This window comes from Simochromis diagramma, unplaced genomic scaffold, assembly GCF_900408965.1.
Source record: "Simochromis diagramma unplaced genomic scaffold, fSimDia1.1 OVJJ01000604.1, whole genome shotgun sequence".
Taxonomy (NCBI): domain Eukaryota; kingdom Metazoa; phylum Chordata; class Actinopteri; order Cichliformes; family Cichlidae; genus Simochromis; species Simochromis diagramma.
The window spans coordinates 4,913,160-4,937,713 of NW_024387416.1; the positions used below are offsets into that span (position 1 = coordinate 4,913,160).

Below are 24,554 nucleotides of genomic sequence, written 5' to 3' on the forward strand. Positions count from 1 at the left end.
ACTACAGGAAAACGATATGGGACCCCACCCTATGTTTTACCAGAGGCTTCCTTTCATGAATAGAAACTATAGATTTATTTTCTCAAACAGGTGGGGCTAAAATGATTTAAAAAGATCTAGAAGAATGAAGACACAAGTGTTAGGAGAGATTAGATAAATGATTTTTTTGTATTTTAGCGTGACCATGAACCTGCGCAACCAGCCAATCTCAGCAAAATACTAATAGACACCATATACTGGTGTGAACGGTGATACCAGTCTCCATCTGTGAGGCCACCTGCTGCTCTGCTAATACAGTGGTGTGAACCGCCTGACCTTGCTGATGTCTGTGTGTAGTGAAATGAAAAATACGGATTCTGATTTTCAGACAATAAAAAAAAAGGTTTCTCTCTCCTTCTGTCCTCTGTACGCATTTAAAGACACAATTATCTAAGCATGTGCTTTCTCTCTTGGTGAAAGCTTTGCGATGGCTACAGTGTGTGCGTCTCTCAGGAGGTCTGGGTGGGGTTTCCTTTGGAGTACCTCTGTGCACATTTAGCCACAATGCACTAAACTGAACTAGCTGACTATGATGGAAAATGAACTGAATGGGAGAGACGGGGAGAAACTGAAGAAAAAAGTTTGTGAGGGAGAAAAGACCCTCGGGTGAAAGACTGCAGGTATGTTGAAATAGTAGCTGAGAAGGAAACGGTTTGGTGGAAAGTTGTTTTTACACAGAGCCAACTACACAAAAGTGTAGAAATGGTGTTTATTAACAGCTCAGAGTTGAGTTGGAGTGAGCTGTATGAGGTTCAAGAAGTGACCCGATCAGAAATACCTTCACTGTTCAGTTTCCTTGTTGAGGTGCTTTGGTGGAAAAAATTAATTTATACCAGACTCTCACATTTGACTCTGTAGTGCAGCATTAAATAAAACTAAGTGGCGAGGTTTGTATGCCTCAAGTGGAGTTGTACCTGTAATTCATCAACGTGTCTTTTAGACCCCATTCCTACAAAACTGCTCAAAGAAGTCCTGCCATTAATTAATGCTTCAATCTTAAATATGATCAACCTATCTCTAATGATCGGCTATGTACCACAGGCCTTCAAGCTGGCTGTAGTTAAACCTCAAAAAGCCATCTCTAGACCCAGCAGTCTTAGCTAATTATAGGCCAATCTCCAACCTTCCTTTCAAATCAAAAATCCTTGAAAGAGTAGTTGTCAAACAGCTAACAGATCATCTGCAGAGGAATGGTTTATTTGAAGAGTTTCAGTCAGGTTTCAGAGCTCATCACAGCACAGAAACAGCTTTAGTGAAGGTTACAAATGATCTTCTTATGGCCTCTGACAGTGGACTCATCTCTGCTTGTCCTGCTAGACCTCAGTGCAGCGTTCGATACTGTCGACCATAATATCCTATTAGAGCGATTAGAACATGCTGTAGGTATTACAGGTACTGCGCTGCAGTGGTTTGTATCATATCTATCTAATAGACTCCAGTTTGTTCATGTAAATGGAGAGTCCTCTTCACACACTGAGGTTAATTCTGTTTACATTATACATGCTTCCCCTAGGAAGTATCATTAGAAGACATAGCATACATTTTCACTGCTATACAGATGACAGCCAGCTCTATCTATCCATGAAGCCAGATAACACACCAATTAGTTAAACTGCAGGAATGTCTTAAAGACATAAAGACCTGGATGGCCGCTAACTTTCTGCTTCTTAATTCAGACAAAACTGAGGTTATTGTACTCGGCCCTGAAAATCTTAGAAATATGGTATCTAACCAGATTCTTACTCTGGATGGCATTACCTTGGCCTCCAGTAACGCTGTGAGGAACCTTGGAGTCATTTTTGACCAGGACATGTCCTTCAACGCACATATTAAACTTTTTAATGAGTCAAAAGTACACAACAGTGGCAGTGCAGATGTGAAGTTTTACTACTGTTTACATTCAGTTCCGCCATCTTGGATTGTTTTATATTGGTCTGCTCTTTACAAGTGGGCTATACATTTCTCATTGGGAGCTTCCAGTTGGAAATTTCCAACTTTCGACCTCTTGAATAAGTACAGTTACAGTACAACCCAGTAATGGTGTCGCAGCCTACAACTTTTGAGAAATAGAAATATGAATATTACTTTTTTTTCAAAGTTAAACACTAAAAGATAGACTGTATGTTTTCCTTCATTAGGATATGGATTTGTGCCAGCCAGTGTATGGGACTGTAGCCTAAGGTTTCATTAACATTGAGATCCTAACTTTGCTGTCTCTGCAGAGAACATCTGAAGCTTTCTGAATGACGTTTAGATCCCTAGTCAACTTCCTAACCACCTTTATACATAATGACAAAATGCTAACAGTGCCCTAGCGTCTGTCAGTGACGGAATACCAAATTATGTTTTCATTAAAAAAAAATAATTCTGGCTACCTGCCCAACTAGAACTCCTTCATGTGACCTAACATATAGCATCAGGATGAAGGGACAACATTCTTCACAACTCCAAATGACCAGAGTTAACATAGCCTCATCTCCAAGCATCATTTCTGACAAAGCATCTCCAAGCATCGATTTTGCTAAGGCATCGATAGAAAAGCTCACAGGTTTCTTTTATATTAGTATTAACTTCTTGTACAGAGGAAGCCAACTGAGGGGAGTAGTCGCCTCTGGGGATCGATGAAGTTTCATATTATCATTGTAATGTAATACAAGAAATATGACTCATTGTGAGCCCTGAGGATGAAGTCTTGCCTTACTCTTTTTATAATTCTTGACTGTGGGCCAGTGGATTATAATCCTCCTCTCAAGGGACAAAAATTTTTCACAGTTATTATTCTTGCGACTCGAAATGGATTTGTGGGATGTGTGCTGATCCAAGTGCAACTGTGTGGGGTGTGGAAATGGCTTAAGTGTTCTGAAGGAGGCAAATAAGGAGAAGGAAAACACTTCTAAACAAAAAGAGCATTTCTTATCCGAGGTGGCAGCCACAACGATAACAAGGCATACAGCACATACTCCAGGCACTGTAACAGTTAATGTGATTACACAATACAGAACACCCACCACAGTTCGTGAAACGAAGATATGGAACCCAAATTCTTCTAAACAGTTTCCTTGAGGAATGGAGCAGGCAGGTCAGATATTCAATAGGAAAGTATTCCATAAGAATTATGTACCAGATTGTTTTGCTGGGGGTTTGTCATTTATCCAAGATAGAAAAAATGTTTTCCTTATAGCATATGCAGGGATATCGTAAAGTCTATTAAAAATGCCATCAGTAATATTATCCCGACTCGGATGTCCCAACAGCAGAGATACAGTGTCCACTTTCAAGTATTCTTTCCATATCCTGCAAAATATCTATCCAATCGGATTAATTATTTTGGCATGACCAAACACAGTGTATGCAGGTTTCGATTGAAGTCTTACACTTCAGTACGAAAGTTGATGATTCATCTGGTGCCTTTTATTGTGAGAATTTGATCAATGGCCGTGAGTACCATTCACAGATAGTTAGAGAAAAGCTGTAAGCACAGCATTGTAAGATGGTGAAAGATGTACCCTTAGATGTACCCTTAGGCCCCCTACTCGATTCAGAGATGGTCTTTCCCCTTGACTCAAGATAAGATAAGATATACCTTTATTAGTCCCACGAGTGGGACCGCTCAAACCAGCATTCCTTCCTGTTGAGATATGTGACTTTCAGCTAATAACTCTTTGGGAATTACCTCGTTGGCGCAAAAAATATTCTCTTATTGCTGTCAAACTGTGTTTTCTTTAGTATTTTTCATAAATGCAACTAACAAAATGGGAAAAAATGATATGCTTTTGCAACCGACTACTAGTAACAAAGTGCCTAAAGATAAAATTTAAAATTGGTTCTTTGCTAAGTTGTCTGTCTTATGTAGATCCCTGGAGTTAGGTCTCTTTTTTATGTTTGAATGATTTATAGCTCAGTGTTAAGTGGCTTAGAAATTTAAAAAAACATTCCTCTGAAAACGGTCAAGTACAAGGACATTATATAATTGTAATCTGATGCAGAATGTATAGACTGTGGACAGGATTCCTTGACTGTATACATGCTGCCAAACTTCTCTTTTTGTAGCATTAATATGCTGATCATTTCATCCTGTCATGCACAAAGTGCAGAATTCCCTTGCAGCTTATCTTCCACAGTTATAGACTGAAAGTAGCGTTTTGCTGAAAGGAGTTTAGTTTTAATCTAAGCAGACCCACATTTTGAAAAATCACAGATGGTTAAGGCAGAGAGGCACAATAAATCTAGGTTAATACATCGTAAATCTATGGTAATACAAGAGAGATAAAGTGAAAGAAGATAAAAAGAAAGAAGAAATGGAATACTTCACAGAAGTATCCCATTTCACAGAAAGCAAGAAGTATGAGGGAGGGGCAACAGTTAGAGACAAAACTTTCTCCTCCAAAAAAGAACGGGAAAGAGGAAAAGGGAGGTGGTAAGGAGCAGAAAGTAATTAGGTAGTTGGAGAAAGAAGAGAAGAAATGAGGCAAAAAGTCCTATCATCTTTCTGTTACGCTTTGACAGAGCAAGGCAGAAGGGTATGATTAAAAGAAAAGTGAAAATTAACACTGGGAAGGACCACACATGCTTGTAATATATATAAATATGTGCACACATACACACACACAGACTGGAGAAAGGTTCAAAGAAAGACTCATGAGTCATTTAGACATATTTGCACATAGGACACACAAAAGTGTACGATGATTCATAAGCAAATCTAAAAATACAAAAGCAACAACACAACCTGCAAAAACGGAGACATATAAACAGAATTACAAACGCACACAGTTCTGTGTTCCTTTAGGCCTAAAAACAAGACCTGTCATCTGTCCCACATAAAAGCTTCTTATCACTTGTACAAACTGGACAGACAGCAAAAGAAAACAAAAATCTGGAGGGGAAAAGACTGAGCTGTAGCACTGTGGTTTGTGAACAGTGAGAAAGATATGAAAAGGACAGGGGAGTGAGAGATGGTAAGAAAAGGAGAGAGAGGATTAGGGGAGATATAATGGGCTATAATCCTTTTCTATTGAGAGATGGATCCCAGAATCGCTGACAGGGTGTCAGTTTGAAAGAGCTATTTGCCCAAGATATGAGACTGCTTTTAGACTGCTTCTACCTTCAGCTCTGAGGTCTTAGGAAAAAAAAAACCCAACAACCCCAAAACACAAAAGCACAAAGAGACCAATCTATTTCACTTAATGCTTTTTAAATGAATTGTTTTAATTTAGTAATAATTTTCATTACTATAATCGAACATATACATTAGTAATAGTCATATTAGTGTTTTTAAGAAGGAACTATAGGAAATTCAAACATTGAAACAAAGTCTAATTTATTTTGCTTATGATCAGTAAGCTGTCAACACTATAGATGTAAAATTACATGTATTTATGGGATGATTTGACAAGGTGAAGAAAATCCCCAGCCATGTAACAGGCTTTTTATCGCTACAACTCAAGACTCCCTGTACTAACAGGGAGATGGAAAAGTCTGGTGTGAAATGGTTTTCTTACATTTTAGAGAAAGGCAAAAAAATATGTTTTTAATGTGCGTCAGTCAGAATGATTTTTCTTTTCTCTGACCCGTGACTGTCAAGACATGGGGGAGCAAAAACAAAAATGACATATTCTGATTGCCTTGGGTTAGAAAAAAGGTTAGGGTTAAGGTTATCACCTAACATAATAATACCAGGGCTAATGGTAAAAAAAATATTAGTGACCATTTTCTTAATGAGTTTCTGCTCCTCAGTGGTGAGTTGGTAATGGTCGTACTAATAGTCTCTTTGAGAATGACATGAAAATGATTTATTGAGAAGAATTTGTCTCTTGCATCACTGCACAGTAGACAGTCATGAAAACTATGTGGGTATACAGTCGTTTGTCCCAGAAGACTGCTTCTACAAAGGTTTGTCAAAGACTGGGTCCTTCTCAGGAGCTCAGTTAATTGCAGGGTGGTACTATGGTAGGATGCCACTAGTCCAGCTGTAAAATTTCCTTGTTATGAATATTCCATAGTCAGTTAATGGTATTTTAACAAAGTGCCACAAGATGGTAGGCCACCTGAGGTGCATAGTGCGCATAGGTCGCCAACTTTCTGCAGAGTCAATTACTACAGATGTCCAAATTTCACATGGCCTTCAGATTAGCTCAAGAACAGTGCATAGAGAGCTTCATGGAATGTGTTTCCATGGCCAAGCAGCTGCATCCAAGCCTTACATCACCACGTTCATTGCAAAGTGTTTGATCCAGTGATAAAAGCTACTGGACTCTAGAGCAGTGGAGATGTGTTCTTTGAAGTGATGAATCACGCTTCTTCATCTGGCAATCGGATAGACGATTCTGGGTTTGGCGGTTGCTTTTGTGGGATTATGGTTTTGGGTTGCTTGTTAGGAGCTGGGCTCAGCCCCTTTGTTCCAGTGAAAAGAACTATTTAATGTTTAAGCATACCAAGGTGTTTTGGACAATTTCATGCTCCCAGATTAGTGGGAACAGTTTGGGGATGGCTCGTTCCTATTCCAACTCAACTGCACACCAAATGCATAAAGCAAGGCCCATAAAGACATGGATGAACGAATCTGGTGTGGAAAAACTCGACTGGCCTGCACAGAGTCCTTACCTCAACCATCTAGAACACCTTTTGGATGAATTAGTGCGGAGACTTTGAGCCAGGACTTTTAGAAGAACAGTCAAAAATACAAAATATGTATCACCTGTTCATCTTCAGTTACTGGACATCCAGACTAGTCATTTGTAGTCCAAATAATAAAAGACAGTTTAACCTCTTGTATGACCATCTCACAAGCAACCAAAGGCTAAACAGCGGGATAATATTATGGGATCAGGTACCTGCTACAAGGGGATGTAGCTCAGTGGTAGAGCGCATGCTTTGCATGTATGAGGTCCTGGGTTCAATCCCCAGCATCTCCAACTTTTTTTTAATGCTGTAAGTAGCTTTGGATTGACATTGCTGTGATAAACTATATGTTAGGCCTGCTTTGTAGTAATATAGGTCACCAACGCAGTATACTGATTGGCACAACATGCTAATGAAGTTGGTTTTCTCTATTTCTTAATTCTGCATTTTATTAAAAAGAACTGTTGTTAAAAGGTACTTAGGTAGTGACTGCCTTAACATTTGGGTCTCACAAATTATTGTAATTTATTAGACCTCAGCCTCAGGTCATACTATAAGAGAATCAACTTATATTTGGTAGTTATGATGACGATTCATGCTGTATTACTTTAACCCCGGTGAATATGAAAATTATATATATTTTGACAGTCTAAAACTGAGTAAAGGACTGAAAAGCTGGAGATGCTGGGGATTGAACCCAGGGCCTCATACATGCAAAGCATGCGCTCTACCACTGAGCTACATCCCCTTCATCTTGCTTTTGTTATGGCAGCTTTTATGTCAAAGACATTTTGTCTTCTCACATCCTGAGTTTGATTTTTTTTAAGTGAACCCCCCACAAAAATAATAATAAAGTATCAATTTTGAATCTTATTGTCACCACTGTTATATCTAGGGATAGGAATTGATAAGAATTTAGCGATTTTGACTCCATTATCGATATCACTCATTGATTCGATTCCTTATCGATTGTCATTGGGTTCTCATTGGCTCTGTTGTGAGTCACCACCTTTTCTAAGCAGCAATAAATAAATTACAAATAATAAATTATTATTTCCTCCCTTAGTTGTGATCAGTCTTCACTCAAAAGTCATTATTACATATATTACACATATTACACATTACTTCAAAGTAATGTAGTATGTTTCTTAATTACTCCCGGGAAAAAGTAATTTGTTATACTACTCGATGTATTACTTTCATGTTACTCTTTAAAATAGCTGAAACACAGTCTCATTATCACCATTTAACAATATAAACCTGAGGCTACAAGCCCATACACCAACACAAATCCCTAATGAGGACACAAATCTAAGATCTTTCTCCTAGAAGAATACAAAGCTGACTGCACAAAGCAAAGATAAAATAAAAAAAAAAACAAGCACAAAAAAGTGATCGCCACAATGATTCTGCTTTTGAAACGTGAACAGGTAGGGAGGCTGCAGACTTACTGCTCATCTGCTTGTTACCTGTTGAAGGTCCGGGTCTGGCTGCTGGGGTCGGCTTTTACTCTGGGTTCTTGGCTAGCTTAGCATTAGCACGCTGTCTTGGCAGATGCTTGCAAAGAACCAAAGTTGTGTTAGCAGCATCCAGTTTGTTTCTATCCTGGATGCAGTTTGGGGTGCTAGTGTTTGTTAACAGTCTGAATGGCCCAGGGAAAGAAGCTGTTAGTGAGTCTGGAGGTGTGGGACCTGACTGACCTGAGGGCAGTGGGTGAAAGAGGTGGTGGGTGGGGTGCAAGGGGTCACCTGTGATGGCCCCTTGTGTGTGTTTTTTCTGAGACAGGAGGATCTGGCAATGACCTTCAGGTGTGGCAGAGGGCAGCCCATGATTTTTTGGGTGGTGTTAATTACCCTCTGCACAGCCTTCCCGTTCTCAGTTGTGGCCCCTGCAAACCAAACAACCAGGAAGTAGGAGAGCACGCTCTCCACTGAGGAGCAGCGTCTGGTCCAAGTTGTTCTTCCTCAGGACACGGAGGAAGTGCAGCTGCTGCTGAGCATTCTTTACCAGGCTGATGTTTTTTTTATATATATGTATAGATTTCTCTGTAATACTTGATATACATAAAATAATGCATTTTTGTTTTTTTTCATTAAAAAATGAAAATAACAAAAACAACAAAAAACATTAACAGCATAATAAAAACTAATAAGTAAATGGTTAAAATTCTGAAGCATCTGAACAGTTATAATCAGTAATAAAGGTTGTAAAAACTCATAAAATAATGTTAATTTATACAATGTTGACATTTTTTCCCTCACTGACACCATAACTATATATTTTTAAAGTGATAGGGTTATGTGCTCCTTGCTGAACCTGGGTGCAGGCCTGGGAGCCTGTGTGAGAAAATAGGTTTTCCTCCAAGCTACAGCAGAGAAGCAATAAAGAGGCTTATTGATGTGAGACTAATGCATGGAGGAATGGAGGATAGATCAATGACGGGATAATACACAACCTCCACAATCCATAACAAACACACTGTGGATGGTGTTTTAGTTGAATAAAGGCTGTCACTTGAAAGCTGGATTTTGGGACTAAATGTGGGTGAAATGGTTGTTTTGTCACTTCGAGAAGCATTTGAAAATTCTATATTTGAATAAGATAAATGCTCTGACAAAGCTCAGAAGTGATGTGCAAAAGACTAGAACTGTTTGAATGGGTATTTTGTCAAAATACGACGATAAGGAAACGCATTTTGTCAGCCATTTGAAAGGGATTTTCAGAGAAGCTCAAGAAGCCTGCGTCACATGGATTTTCATAGGACTTAACTCTATCATCAGGCAAATTGTAAATGAGAAAAGATGTTAAAATCTGACACATACACAAGCACAGTTTGGCATGCCGATTTAAATGACTAGTGTAAAAGCAACACAAAAGTTGTGTTCAGTCACATAAACAAAACAGCTACACAATATTTGTGTGAATGCATTACCTTTATGTAGAGCATTTATCAGCCACAGTTCTTAGCTCAGAAATAAATGTGAAGGTTAAAACTTCAAAAAGTTCAAAAAACAGGCTACAAAAATAAAATACTGCTTTTATGGTTAAAACACAGCTATTCCCTGGTATGTGCTAATTTACTACGACTGTGGCATCCAATAAAAAGTGTAGAGTGGAGGTGAAGGAGGAGTGCTTGTGTCAGTGTTTATCTAGTATCTTTCAAAACAATTTTCAGCTCCACACTTCACCTTCTTCGCTGAAAGCACAGTGCCTCTCAGTGCTGCCAACTTGGTGGTAACTAGCGTGGTGAACACAGACAAGTGTGCCTGAAAAAATTTAGGCCAGTTACTGCACAAGTGAGTATCGTGGCCACTGGAAAATAGCTTGTCAAACGCTTTTGCAACGTTTCTGTAAGCTAAAAAGTGAAGCTCAGGACAAAGAGACATTGAACCTAAGCAGAGTTGGGGATGTAGCTCAGTGGTAGAGCGCCTCCTTTGCATGTATAAGGTCCTGGGTTCAGTCCCCAGCATCTCCAACTTCATCGCTTTTTAATGTGAACAGAAGAGCTTGGCAGCAGCTTAGTGCAGGTAGACATGCTCAAGAAAACCTGCTGAAGCTCAAACTGAGTATCAGAATGGGAAAGAAGATGTTGATTTTGAATATGGTATGGTTGTTGGTGCCAGAGGGGCTCATCTGAGTATTTTAAGAAACTGCTGCTCGATCCACCACTTCACAAAACTCAGTCTGAAACTGCTTTCTACAGTGAATTCACTGTACTCAAACGGCCTCCATAGTCAGCAGATCTCAATCCAATCGAGCAAATCTGGGATGTGGTGGAGCGAAAGATTTGTATCATGATTGCAGCTGCCAAATCTGCAGCAACTGTGTGATGCTATCATGTCAATATGAGCCAAAATCTTTCAGGCATGTTTCCAGCACCTTGTTGAATCTGTAAAGAATTAAAACAAAGAAAAGATGAACAACCTGGTACTGGTAAATTCTAAGTTATGAAGTGGCTGGTAAGTGTATGGTGCCCTCGTCACTTTCCAGATAATTCACTAATATACAACAGAGGCATTAACAATGACCCAACCAGTCTCTGCTGTTGTACATGCTGCAATGGCATTTTAAGGTCTAAAAATCAGCACTGCATTGTAATTCAGATGTTTTTAGCGATAGCTGAATGGCTCTGCCGTGCAAAGGAGCAAAATGTTGCTGTTTTTTATTTTTACAGCTTCTGAAACATTGTTAAATTTAGATATGATGTCACTCCCAGATGCAAACATCCAACTTTGGAGGAAAAAGGATCACAACATACGTGTTTTTGTATTAAACATCCTGCTGCGCTGATAGAGACACATCTGTCAAGCTCTAGGAAGAGCACACTCGTCGAGCATCTTTGATTTGCAGTTAAAAAGGAAAGAAACTACTCATGGGATTAACAACTCAGTAAAATAAATATCACAAATGATAATGTCACTAACTCAATAGACAGGTTGGAAAAAGAGATATACATATTAGAGTTGGATGTCTCGAGACCGGTCTTTTACACGGTCTTGGTCTTGTCTTGGTCTCGGATCCCTTGGTCTTGTCTTGGTCTCGCTATTTCGGTCTTGCTGTCTCAGATCGACATAGTGGTCGGGAGATTTGGAGTCAACAGTATCCTGACACACAACGTAGCGTTCGATAATGTGTCATGTGCAAAAGCATCAGCTCTAAGAGCCGTGCTTACAGAGTGCTTTGTAGTGAATCAGAAGAGTCGACTCCCATTGAGCAAGAGCCGGCTCCTCACTTAATTTCCTTTCGCTGCTCAGCTCTGCTCCGATCCCTCTATATTGTGGCCAATCACATGCGAGGATATGGGATAATATCATTATGTGAAAAACAGAGAGGGTGAGCGACGCGACAGTCAAGTGGAGCGAGCGTCTGTCCTCTCAGTAAGTGAGTGAGACAGTAGACAGCGGTGAAGAGGAGTGCATCGCAAAAACACATAAATATGCCTGACACCTGTAAACGAAGCAGCATCTTGGTGCATTTTAAAGACTTTTTTGTCTTGGTCTTGGTCTCGTCTCGATCTTGTCTTGGTCTTGACTCAGTCTGTCTTGGTATTGTCTTGGTCTTGGTTTAGGCGGTCTTGACTACAAGTCTAATATATATATATATATATATATATATATATATATATATATATATATATATATATATATATATATATATATATACATATATATATATATATATATATAATCAGCAAGGAAAACAGTGAAATTCACCCTGCTGTCCACTAATATTTAAAGCTTTCAGCATATCTGAAGTTAAATTAATTACACAATTAGTTGAATCAGTCTCCAGCATATCAAGCTTGAATTTATTGTCTTCTTTTTGGTCTGTTTTGCAGACGAGGGAAGGAAACACTACCCAGCAAAGGCATGTGGCACAAGGGGGCAGCAGTGACAGTGTGTGCTTGTTGTATGAGGCATGGGGAACAATCTCCAGCATCTCCATTTCCTTTAATCACACATTTAAAAACAGGCTTTAATCACCCCACCAACGCTGAACTAAAAACACTTAAAAAACAAAAGCATAATTAATCACTGTGCATGCATAATGGCAGCCCTTCATCAGGGTGCTGTCACACAATCAGAGGCTGACAGAAGCTTATGTATGTGGCTATAATTGCAGAATTAAGAAATGCATGTATATGTAATAATAAGTCTGTGTTCACTCTCTGAATGTAGTGTCTTGCTGAGCACAGTTAGCAAAAAGCTCTCTCCAGTGAGAATCTTAAAAAGTAAAAAGGCTCTGCTGGGATTCCCTGAGGAACAGCAGGAGATGAGCTGTTCAGAATCATTATGTGAGACTATAAAATACCAAATGATGACATTTTCAGTGGGGAAAAGGTGTCACACTCCATTACGGGAGTTTTAAAGTGTATTTAGTTTAACAAGCCAATAGTTGCAAGCTATTGCATAGAGATACTTCAGATAGGAGAAGAAACTCAGTAGAAGTACAAACTGTTTGTCAGGTGCGTATTTTTTTTTTCAAAGAAAACTATACAATTGGAAATGTCTATTTTTGAGTCAAGCCATTCATGTGCCAGCTAACTCCGCGATTCACCGAGAGGTGCAATTTATTTTTTTATTTTTTTATCTGGGCTACATTCTTTTACTCACAGTGTCTTTATGCTTCAGAAGACAGACTCAGCACAGCTCTGAAATGCTGTAAAGAAGTCATACTGTGTCTCACAGCAAATCACCATTACATAACAGACCCGTAACACTGTTACAGTTTCGTAAAGCCAAAAATCAGCAGAACAGCAGCAAACTCCTTTTCCTATAAAGCTAAGACTGCTCCAGTCAGTTGATTTGTGCTATTCAGCTTAGTTTTCAGTTTCAGATATACATATATTTTATGTAATGATGCATACAGACTTTAGTTTAGACATAACTAAAAGTGTACCAGAATCAAAGATATGCTAAGTTATGTCAACAGCCGCTCCAATCAAGATTTTATGCACCCCGTAGAAAAACAGCAAGAAAAACACAGACTGAGATATTAGTAAGATACAGCACAACACATCAAGTTTTGAAGCCTGTTATTTGTTCTAGTCCCACTGCATTTGCATTTAGGTTATTTGCACAGGGCCACTCAAAACCGCACCTGGCACCGAATGCAGCAGAAGAGAGACGGAGGGAACATTTGGCTGATATTATATTCAGGTTTGGTGTAAAGCTGACTGACAAAAAAATCAGATTTTTTACTTTACTTTTTATTAATCTGTGTACAGAATCACCCTGATGTAGTTGCCAATGATTTTGCTGAGTTAAGTTAGAGTCATTTATAAAGCTGTGCTTTGAAGACCCTCTTAGTGCTGGATTCCCTAGATCGCACAGGTGTAATAGGCTATTACCTTCACTACTGCTATGAAGTAAATATATTCTTTAAATCTGAAGCTGGAGGCTTATAGTGTCTCATTAAGTCTTTCGGGGACTAAGTTAAATCCAACAGAGTCTCAAGGTAGTTGAGAAATGGAAAATTGAATCTTTCCCGTCTAGATCGACTGTTGGTGACCTGGCAGCCTATCCCAGATATTCTGTTATACACATACACAAACATATAGAAGAGGTAAGGTAGAGAAGTTGTACTGAAATTTTCTAGTCAAAAAACAACTATATTGTTAAGGACAGAGCAGGATCTCATACTATTTGCAATTTAAAGTGTTTCATGATACTTCATCTTGGCACTCTCGATTAGTGTTCCTGTAATTTAACTCTTGCATTGTGTCTACGACACAGAAGCCACACAAACTTCCCTTCAATATCTTACAGTATTTATAGAAACAAGCCTGCAGCATCGCAAAGCAGTTATTTTGATCTAATATGTATGTATTGACTTAATCTCAGTGGTCAAATAAAGAATGCATGTATATAATTACCACTGAAATCTGACAGCAACACTTACATTTTTCTGTTGTGGAATTCTCCAATAAATTTAAATGCAGGAATCTTAAAGTGCCATTTCTCTCTCTTATAATATGTCTGTTTATAGCCGGTGCTTTTATGCCTGTTGTCTAAGCACTGCATGATAACATGCACGCTATGCAAGCAGTAGCAGTGTGAACAGATGACAACACATAGGCACTTTACAACTAGTGATAATAGTCTTTGGGTAACCAACTAAATGCGGGAGATTAAATCCTCTATGCAATCATACTGTTTGTGATTAAACAGGCCCAGAAACAGAAAGAGAGAGAGAAAGATCGAGCTCAGATCACAAAGGTCCAGGTGTTCATAAGAGACAGATGGTAATAATCTGTCAGTCTAGCTGCTCCAGATGGTGTTTTTGAGTGACTATGGGTATCTATCACAGAGGTGGCCTCCAGTGCCAACAGTGACTTTGCAAAAAACACTAAAGCATTTTACTTTTCTTATGAATCCCGATCACGATCAAGACTCGTGTATAGAAGTTGCACTGCGCTGAAAACAACACCTAATATTAAAGTGTGAATAGAAACTGTTGAATGGGCTGTATGTAACAGACTGAACATGCACCTGCACGTTCTTTTTCTAAGGAACTAAGAAACAGCAGCAGATGGACGAAGTCTGAGAGCTGCAGAAGAGTTCATATTTCTCCAGTCTGAAGGGAGGAAAGTGTTACCCTGTTAAGGCTGGCAGAAACATGATTTGGCATGCTGAATTCATCTTGGATCCAGTCCATCATATTATCTACTCCTAACTTTTAGCAAGCACATCCCAATTGTCTTTGCTTTTGTCTGCCACAAACCCTTAAGATAATCAGTATTTTTAAACTACTGGGGACATTTGTATTTCATTATAAAACTACTAATTGCAGCTGTTTAGTAACGGATTACCCTGCTTTGCTCATCTACGACCAGCTTAATGGCAAAACAAAACAACAACGAAAAAAATCCCAGACTGGTGTAGAAAAGCAAACAGACTCAAAAATTAACTTCATTTCCTGAACACAGGGATTTTTTTTATCTCATAGTCTCTTTTTTTGGTGACAATCTCTTTATATTATTGAGCCCCAGATGGTGTGAACCAGTCACATATACATCTACTATCTATCTATAGGAGTTTAAATAGGCGTGCTAACAATAGGAGTTTTGAGGTAAAGAAAGCTTTGCATATATGATGTATAGATGTATTTCCTTAGCATTTCCAGGCTATGGAAATAACAGAGAAACACATACAATTTACAGGTCAAGTTATCCTGTGTGATATCTGTTACATGAAATAATTACATGAAATAATTATTAGGTAAGCATAAGGTGAGGGTTCCACCTCTACCTTGGTTGGAGTTTCTTTTTTCCAGAGGAATCTTTGACTGGTCTCTCCTGCTTCTCACACAAAGGATGTAGTATAAACTGCAAATGGCTATTTGGATTATAGTCAGTCAGCCTCCAGTGACCCCAATGTATTGACTTCAATCAGGTAAAAAGCAAGAGGCTATCTGCCTACCTACTGATACCATTATCAACACCTGTCAGTCAAAATGTGGTCTTTTTTTCCTGTTTCCTTCTTCTTCTTCTTTTTTCTGGAATCAGGCCTTTATCACCCTTTCTCTGTACTTCTATATATACCATCGCCTCCTCCCCTCTTATTGGTGGAACTATTGCAAAGCAAAAATCCAATTATGTGTTGCTGTATGGAAATGTGTTTATTATTTTTGGTGGGATTGCTGCAAAGAAAACATTCTCACTAATTGTTGTGTTCGCTAAAAATCTGTAAAATTTTTCTCGTACCAAATCAGCATCCTTGGTATTAAGATGGACTGCCATTAGGGATGGGTGATATAGCCTCAAAATTCAATTTAATGAAAAGACTAATAACAGTGAAAACGACATTTCTAACAATACAGAAAACAGTTTTTTTCAGTGCTTGCAGCTTGCATTTATACGCATAAGTAAATGAAGGCTATTTTCCAGCCTTCTTTACGAATTACTTGTCAGGAGCTGCACAGTACTGTCACATGCTTCGTGGCCTGGATGACTCAGCGATGTGTTTTTGCCTTAAGTGGTGCAAAGTTTGTTGTTACCAAAGTATTGTGCTTTTAGAAGGTTTTTAAGTAGCCTCCCTTTTAGGTTCTAAACGTCATTGGAGACAAGCGCAGGCTCTTCTCGTTCCTGCACACATTCGGAAACATAGATGGTGTTGCTATAGCAATGGTATTACGATGTAACATTTATATAGTACGTAAAAAATTATTCTGGTATTATCGTGGATGACATGATGATTTTTTTACTAAACAAAAATGTGTTTTCTCTTAAACAACGTTGTTCACAAAGCCGACATCCTGAGCCTTTTGCTCTGCAGGCACTTGAGTGAGAGGAGTGCCATCTAACAGCTTTATGTAGACCCATTATAATTTGATCAAGGCTTTTTAGCTTTTACCTTGCATCTGTGACATGTTTTTAAAGCTAGGAACACAAACAGAAACACCCCACAGGTCTATAGAGCAACTTTCTCAGGACAGTTTTTGTAGATACAACTTGCTCCTCTAACTTTACAATCAGTATCTTGCGGGTGGTGCTGAAGCAATTTACCAAGATTTTGCTGTCAGTTACACAGAATGCAATCAATATGTTAACTTTAGCTGCCAATTCATTTAATCTTTACATCTAATTGGTTGATTTGAATCTTCTCTCTTGTAATTGGTTGTTACTTGTTGTGTGTTCACATGAGCTTTGCATGCTCTAAAAAGTAGTTTAGATAAAATAGTATGGTTTTTTTTACTATTTTCATCTCACCGTATATTCACGCCTGGTAAGCGATTTGAGTTATGAGCTAAATGCAGTGATCTGATTGGATTCGGATCTAAAAAATCATTAAAATCCGGCTTGGTTCGCAAAACTAAATGCTGCTAATTCGTGCAATAAAAATACATGGTCAGTTCAAACTACTACATTAAGAAAGGTGAGTGCGAAAAATCCTTTAAACACACAAAATATTCACAGGGATTTGTTGTGGTAGGTGTGTGAAGACCTTACACTTGAAACTGAAATGGATTTACATACCATTTCTCCTCTGCAAAGGAGCAGAGCATCTGTCTGTTAGTGCCTCTAATAATTCATAATGTGAAAATGACAATTTCAGCTCAGCCAAACTGGAGGATATTTGCTCTGCTGCCAAAGAGGCATTTAGATTAACTGGCATCTGGACACCCAACCAAAATACATGCTTGAGTCTTGGTAGAGGGAGTCCTGTACAATACTGTACTAGCAAACATGTTTTTAAAAACATGTCACATACTATATTATTTTGGCAGACTTCAGCCTCCTCCTCAGACTTTCCCTCTACTGAAACCTCTTTGAATGGTCAGTTGTAACCCATATTCTACAAGATACCACCATTCTGCTTCTCTCTCTGTGTAGTTGCAGTGGTGTATGATACTGCAAAAAATACAATTTGGTTATCACAGATACTCCTACTTGTAAGTTATAAAAGCAGTGTATGCAGGGGAGAGCAGTGGGCCATGATTTATGAAGTCTGCATCATCAATATACTTCATGTGGATATATTTTAATGACAACTAGATGTCTGAATTTCGTTTTCTACTGTGAGTGTGTTTTGCTGTATTGATGTGTTTGCATGAAAAGCACTTTAGATCAACTTCTAATGTGCTACATAAATAAAAATAACTTGACAGTCACCATAAAAGGGTATTATATTCAGACATATTCATACTTCAAGTTTGAAGTATTTTTCTTTTTTATTCAATTTCATTAAAATAATTTATGTAGTATGTTTCATATGGGTTGAATATATTATTTTAATGTCTGACTGCAGTTTTTTTTTATAGGTAGTCAGTCTGGTAAAGTAACAGTTATGATGACCAATAACACTGTGGTAACTAACCTTAACTAATGTTGAAGAGTCGTGATTGAAACATTACTTTTGCCACTAAATGAGCTACCTGGATATTCTGTGTATCTCTGACAGGACTCTGTCAGTGACCTCTGACCTCTGTGTGGAGGTCTAGGTGTGTCTAAAGGATTTCCCTCTTCCTTTGTTTCTTTTGTGGCCTGTTTTGGGGAAAATAAAAATGTATTTAATAAATCAGTAGTGTTGACAAAGTATGAAATTTCTTTCATACATATATTGCTGTTTGCACTGTTTTCATTAACAGCTGTAAAGTCTCTCTACACAATGCTCCTCTTTCTCACTCTGCAGCCCACATGTGTTTTGTCAGTGCAGCTGAGCGACCGCACATCAGCAAAACACATCGGAGCCGGAAGGAGGGGGCGGAGCATAAAGTGCCAGCATGAGAGGAGCTGTGTTTGCACAGACAGAGCTACTTTTTCATGAAACGCACACAAAGTATTGAAACATTGAAACAAACTAAATCATCAAGCTGGTCACGTTAGTACTGATTTGACACCAATACCAATGTTGGCATCGATATTACTGACATTTGGATCAATCTGTCCACGCCTAGCATGCAGCTTAGCAACGGTTGTCGTTTGATCAAAAATCCAACTATAAGAATCAATTGCAGGAAGAGTATGTAGCCAGGCATGTGTCCAGGTCTTTTATAGATAGAAACTTCAATGGAAAAAAATGACAATCTTTCATATTTCAAAGACAGACAGTAGAGGAAAAAAGCGTAATGCATATAAATGAGACAGTGTCGCAGGCTAGCAGAGTAGCGCTAATGCTAGTAACTAGAAAACAGAGATAAGACACAAACAGCAGTGTGCTTTCAACCCAGTATGACAGCAAAACATGTAATAGACACACCGGTCCACCGTGTTCTTTTCACGCTTTGCCTTTCTAAAACGTGAAATGGACACGCGTGCAGAAGTTGCAGTAAGCTGCAGTAACAGTGAAGGAAAAAATATTTTATTTCAAGCCAAAATTAAAATAACCACAGGAAAGCTTTAAACAGACATTAAGAACACATTTATGTGTAAATACATATTAGTCATCTAGCTTAATCATTTCTGGTGATTAAGGATCCTGGAATGTACTTCAGACCTTCGTGGCTTTAAATATATCATCTCCCCCTGCTGGTACTGCAACTCCTGCACGTATATTACACCCTGTCTCAGTCAGGGGTTTCCTTCTCCTACAAGAAATTTCACGACCTGACAGCATCGCAGCTCAAATTCAGTGAACACCAACCCATTCTTTCACAGATGCTTGTAAAGGCTAGGTACTCGATTTACACCTGTGGAAATTGGATTGAATGGACAATACTGTCAAGCTACACTATATTGTCAATGCACCATTTCGCTCAGGTACAGCTTCAGTGAGCACAGTTGTAGTTTTAAACTGTTGAATGGAGGTTAAATTGATGAGTGACATAAATTAGGATACTTTCATCAAATTCTGACATCAGTATTATAATGAATTATAACAAAAAGGCCCTTTTAGACTGTTTATGAGTGAATGAAATGATTAAAAAAAAGCAGCCTTTCACAAAGGAAACAACCATCTGATTTTGCTTTCATTATCCTGTGTGTGTACTTTGAAAATGCAGCTGGAAATATGGTTTGCAGAAAATGTCAACTTAAATGTCAAGTTTACAATTACAATCATATTTGATAAAAATCAGATTGATACTACCAATGATAAACACCTTTTCGTGTTTCAATCTAAAACACACACTTCACTAGATTTTAATGTAATGCATAACATTTATAATAAACTGACATCTGACATCACAAAATAGTGCATCAGATTGATGCACTATTTTGCAGAGACGAATGACAAAGGATGAGATGTGTTTGAATACAGCTAAACAATGCCATATAATTTTTCGCTCATCAATCAGCACAGAAATAATTAGTTTTCACGCCTGACTATCTCTGACTATCCCTTAGGAGCAGCTGCATTCAGAGTGGGACAGCTTGTTGACTCTGTTTCAGTCAACAATGTTGCTGTTTAGCTGTGAAGAGGAAACCAAAACCACTGGTGCCATAATCATCCCTGTCTCTGTCTCACTCCGTGACCCATTTCTGTATCGTCTCCCTGATGCTCAGCTGTAAAATTACAGAACAGACCTAACATTTAAGGACACATCGGTGGAGTTTCAACAAAAACCGGATGCTCGTCAAGGCGTTGGCTTACAGACACTCACATATCTATACTTTCATTTTTGTGAGGACCGTTAACTCGGCCCTCTCCTAACCTTGACTGTAAAACCAAATTAAAAAGTGCTCGTAAGAGAGATTCAAACAAAATCTGGAACACTTAAAAATTATGTTTGAAATTGAGTGTCAAGGTGAGTTAACAACTCCATTAAGAGCTGATTTTTCATCTGTAAGGTCAGATATAATAATAACAAATACTGCTTCTCAGGCACACACACAAATGCACACAGACAGAAAATAACAGTATAAATCTGCCGCATGCCCTTTCAGACATGATATAAGACAACAAGTTAGAATGACAAGCGAAACAGAGACAGAGGGAAAAAAATAGTTATGGTTTTTGTTTTACTTTGTACAAAAGAAAAATGGATATCCCACCCACTTCCTGCACTATGCCTCACTCTGTGGAATAAATAACTGACACACACACACACACACACACACACACACACACAAACAGAGCTAAACCAAATTGTCTGGTGTTGAATGATGCGCCCAGATTCAAGAGTATCAACACGGCTTCCAAAAATGTTTGTGAAGCGGGGCCGGTGTCTAGCCGCACACTGCTTTTTGTAACTGAAAATGGAGAAATGACAAAAGAAATCGACTAATAACTGAAAAGGTACAGCAGCAGTATCTCTCTGTGTGTCACGTCTGAGCAACTCTGCATTTACTACTGCGGGTTAGACCCCATCAAAGGTGTCAGAGCAGCAATCAACCTGTCATGCTTCCACTAGGGTGTTCAACAGACTGACTAAACACAATTTGGACCTCTTAGAGCATCCAGTGAATGTGAGTTGAATTCATACTGGCTAGACACCCAGACTTCTTATGTCTTGATTAAACCCTGCTTTGGTTTTTCAGCCAGATGAACTCTCAGGTCAGTGTAGCTCTTGGATGAAGCACTGACCCCATTCCCTTTTCTGTACTGGCTGACTCTTATCCAAAACATTTGAGGTTTTCCTGTTAGTAAGAGACTAAAATGTAACACATTCATGTCAAAGTTTATCATACAAATAGAGCATGTGATGTATTATAATCTCTCTCTTGCTTTATTTAAATAAATTATTGTACTGTATGTTCTGTTACAATAGATGTTCATATTAAATTTGGCCGGAGTCTCAAATAATGAGGTCAGGCTCAAAAATCTGTGGTTTTCTCCTACTGGATCGATATGATGTCATTTACAGCACATATCCCTAATATGGTCGCGTCAGGTACATAAGCTCCACCCGCTGTTCTAATCTTCTTGTTTATGACGAGCAGCCAATCAAAAGAATTCTGGTCTAAAAGGCAGCTGAAGGGTGTTGAAACAACTTATTTAAGACAGAGGATGAAGTAAGAGGATGCACCAAGGCACAGTATAAGATATATAAAGATTATTTCTAAATAAATCATGGAAAGCTACTCTAGTCGAGTCTAAGAATAAAGATATGGAACTGTTGAATGAGCTGGGAATTACAAGCCCCTTTCAAGTTCTTTAATTAAAACAAATAAAATAAGTCAAACAAGCTCTTTAAGCGTGATTGCACAACAATCAACAAGCACAGAAGAGTGGAACCACTACGAACTAGTGGAACCAATAACTCTGTGTGCAGACATTAGGGTTTCAACAATCCTGCCCACTCTACTATGGAAAGAATGAATGCTAACAGCTTTTTGTGGGACATCAAAGGTCTAGGAGGACCACTGGTACTGATATATCTCTGATGATGGAAGCCGTAGTATCATCAAGTTAGAGTGACTGTCATGTTTCAAACACTCTGTGCTATAAACACTTCAACAACACTGCGGAGGAACACAGTGATGCATTCCCAGTGGCATCCTCATCAAAGTCAATCATCAGACTGCAGTAACTACAAAACCACATCTCCAAGGCTCTTTCCAAACATCTCTATGTTGAATGGCATTGCTGTTTGATTAGATACAGGGGAGAGATTGGAATGAGTGCCCCTGCATATTGATCTACAAATACAATTACACAAAAACACAAAAAAATGTGTACTTGAGGAACTGATTCAGGGACACTTATTTTGTGGTTCCTCAATATTTTATTCTAAATACTTTTAGTTCTAAAAAACGCACATGTAACACACTATCCTCTCTTTCACCTGACTGCCTGTGCAAGGACTAAGTACCTCTGTTTTTTTAAAGGCCGCTTCACGCTAACATTGACTCCATGGGGAGCAAAGGCCTCACGAGGACTAATGGAACAAAGCAACAACGTTTTTCCTTAGATATTATATAAAAGCTGTAGCAGGGGATCAGGTATAAGAGCAGTTTTGCAGGCAGCATTGCATAACTGATACAACTGTCTCGGATGAGTTAAAGGGTATGTATAACACTGTACACGTTTACAAGAAGTTACATTTCGAATGCCAGTATAACATGTATAAGTCAAAATCTTGTTTTTGGTAAACAAGATTTTTTTCTACATCCAACTTCCATCAGTATCATGGGATATATCCTAGTTTTGAATATCATCAACAACAACAACAACAATCTTTATTTATAGAGCACATTTAAAAACCAGCGGTATACCAAAGTGCTTAACATAAGAGACAGAGAAGTAACACGAGTATTATAAGGCCTTAGCAAAGTATCAAATATACTCACAGGTCAATGCCACTAATACACAGGGGTAATATAAAATGCATATCAAAATAAAAACATAATAAAAGCACAAGCCATAAAAAATATGTATAAGAAAAAATAGAGTAAGTCTAAGAGTCAGGTGCGAGCATTAACAAGCAGGACAGGCGAGATTAAACAAATAGGTTTTTAACCGTGATTTAAAAGATTGGACAGAATCGGACGTCCGGATCACAATCGGAAGGTTATTCCACAACTCTGGTGCAGCCAGGGCAAACGCCCGGTCACCTCTAGACTTCAGCCGAGATCTAGGCTGCACCAAGAGTAACTGAGTAGATGATCTTAATGCTCTGGCAGGAACATACGATTTAAGGAGTTCCTTAAGGTGGCTCGGTGCTGTGTTGTTGGTCATTTTAAACGTAAGCAGCAGTATTTTAAATTGGATGCGGTATTTTATGAGTAGCCAATGCAGGTCAGCTAGAACAGGAGTGATACAGGCAAACTTCCCAGTTCTGGTCAGAATGCGTGTCGCAGCATTTTGGACTGTCTGCAGTCTATGAAGGAGGGCAGAAGGAAGACCAAAATAAAGTGAGTTGCAGTAATCCAGCCTTGAGGTCACAAAGGCGTGGATGAGCTTTTCCAGGTCCTTATGCAGAACATACTGCCTAGCCTTAGAGATGAGACGGAGTTGGTAGAAACTAGATCTGACTACAGCTGACACTTGTTTATCGAGTTTGAACGAGCTGTCAAGCAACACGCCCAGATTGCTAACAGTGTCAGAAAGGGAGCTGGTAAGGGAACCAAAGGCATCACGAAGTTGGCCACGAGGAACGTTGCTGCCAAATACCACGAATTCAGTTTTCTTATCATTTAGGATAAGAAAGTTTGCTAGGAGCCATTCTTTGACCTCGCGCATGCACTCTTGGAAACAATGGAAGGACAAAGCGAGATCATCATTTAGTTCAAAGTAGATCTGTAGATCGTCAGCATAGCAGTGGAAAGCGGTGCGGTATTTCTCAAAGATTGCACTTAGAGGGAGCATATACAGTGAGAAAAGAATAGGGCCTAACACAGATCCTTGAGGCACACCACAGCAGACAGGTGCAGCGGAGGAAGAGCAAGTGCCCAGGTTGACAGAGAAGAACCTATTGGAGAGGTATGATTTAAACCAATCAAGGGCAACACCTTTAATGCCTACAGTATGCTCAAGCCTCGCTAATAAGATGTTGTGATCTACCATATCGAAGGCCGAGGATAAATCCAATAAAACTAGGACCGCAGAGCGTCCATTATCAGCAATTAGAAGCAATTATCAAGTACAAATTTAATGTATGAAATTGAAAGTAAGAATAAAATAGGAAGTACAGAATTTTGTTTCAGCCCTGTATACCATGAGGAACTCTGAAAATGTTAAAAATATGAAGGTTGAATTTCTCTCTATCCTCTAGCTTGAGGATCCTGTGCAGTAGCTCAGCTGTTCCTAGGACTGCGCTCTTCTGAACAGAGATCTCTGGGAGTCCTAGTGCTCCGCTTCCCACTGGGACCACTGTTACCTTCACCCTCCACATCTTCTCGAGCTCTTCTCCGAGCCCTTGGTACTTCACGAGCTTCTTGTGTTCCTTCTTCATGATGTTGCTGTCATTCAGTATGGCTACATCTGTCACTATGGCCTTCTTCTTCTGTTTGCCTAACACCGCTATGTCCAGTTGGTCAGCCATCCCCATTTTGTCCGTCTGTATCTTGAAGT

The 24,554-nt window shown here is 38.9% G+C and overlaps 1 protein-coding gene, 1 long non-coding RNA gene and 2 other non-coding genes across 5 annotated transcripts in view; 1 reads left to right on the forward strand and 3 right to left on the reverse strand.

The window, feature by feature from the left end:
• The window catches only part of LOC120721763 (meiosis 1 associated protein), a 53,574-nt gene that overhangs the window by 19,555 nt on the left and 9,465 nt on the right, over positions 1-24,554 (reverse strand). The window lies entirely within an intron of this gene.
• LOC120721764 lies at positions 1,024-23,019 on the reverse strand. Its single transcript, XR_005693252.1, has 3 exons — positions 22,845-23,019; positions 16,610-16,618; positions 1,024-1,034 (listed from the first exon to the last, which is right to left on the reverse strand). It is a non-coding gene; the product is annotated as an uncharacterized LOC120721764 (long non-coding RNA).
• On the forward strand, positions 6,882-6,953 carry trnaa-ugc. Its single transcript has one exon. It is a non-coding gene; the product is annotated as a tRNA-Ala (tRNA).
• trnaa-ugc lies at positions 7,337-7,408 on the reverse strand. Its single transcript has one exon. It is a non-coding gene; the product is annotated as a tRNA-Ala (tRNA).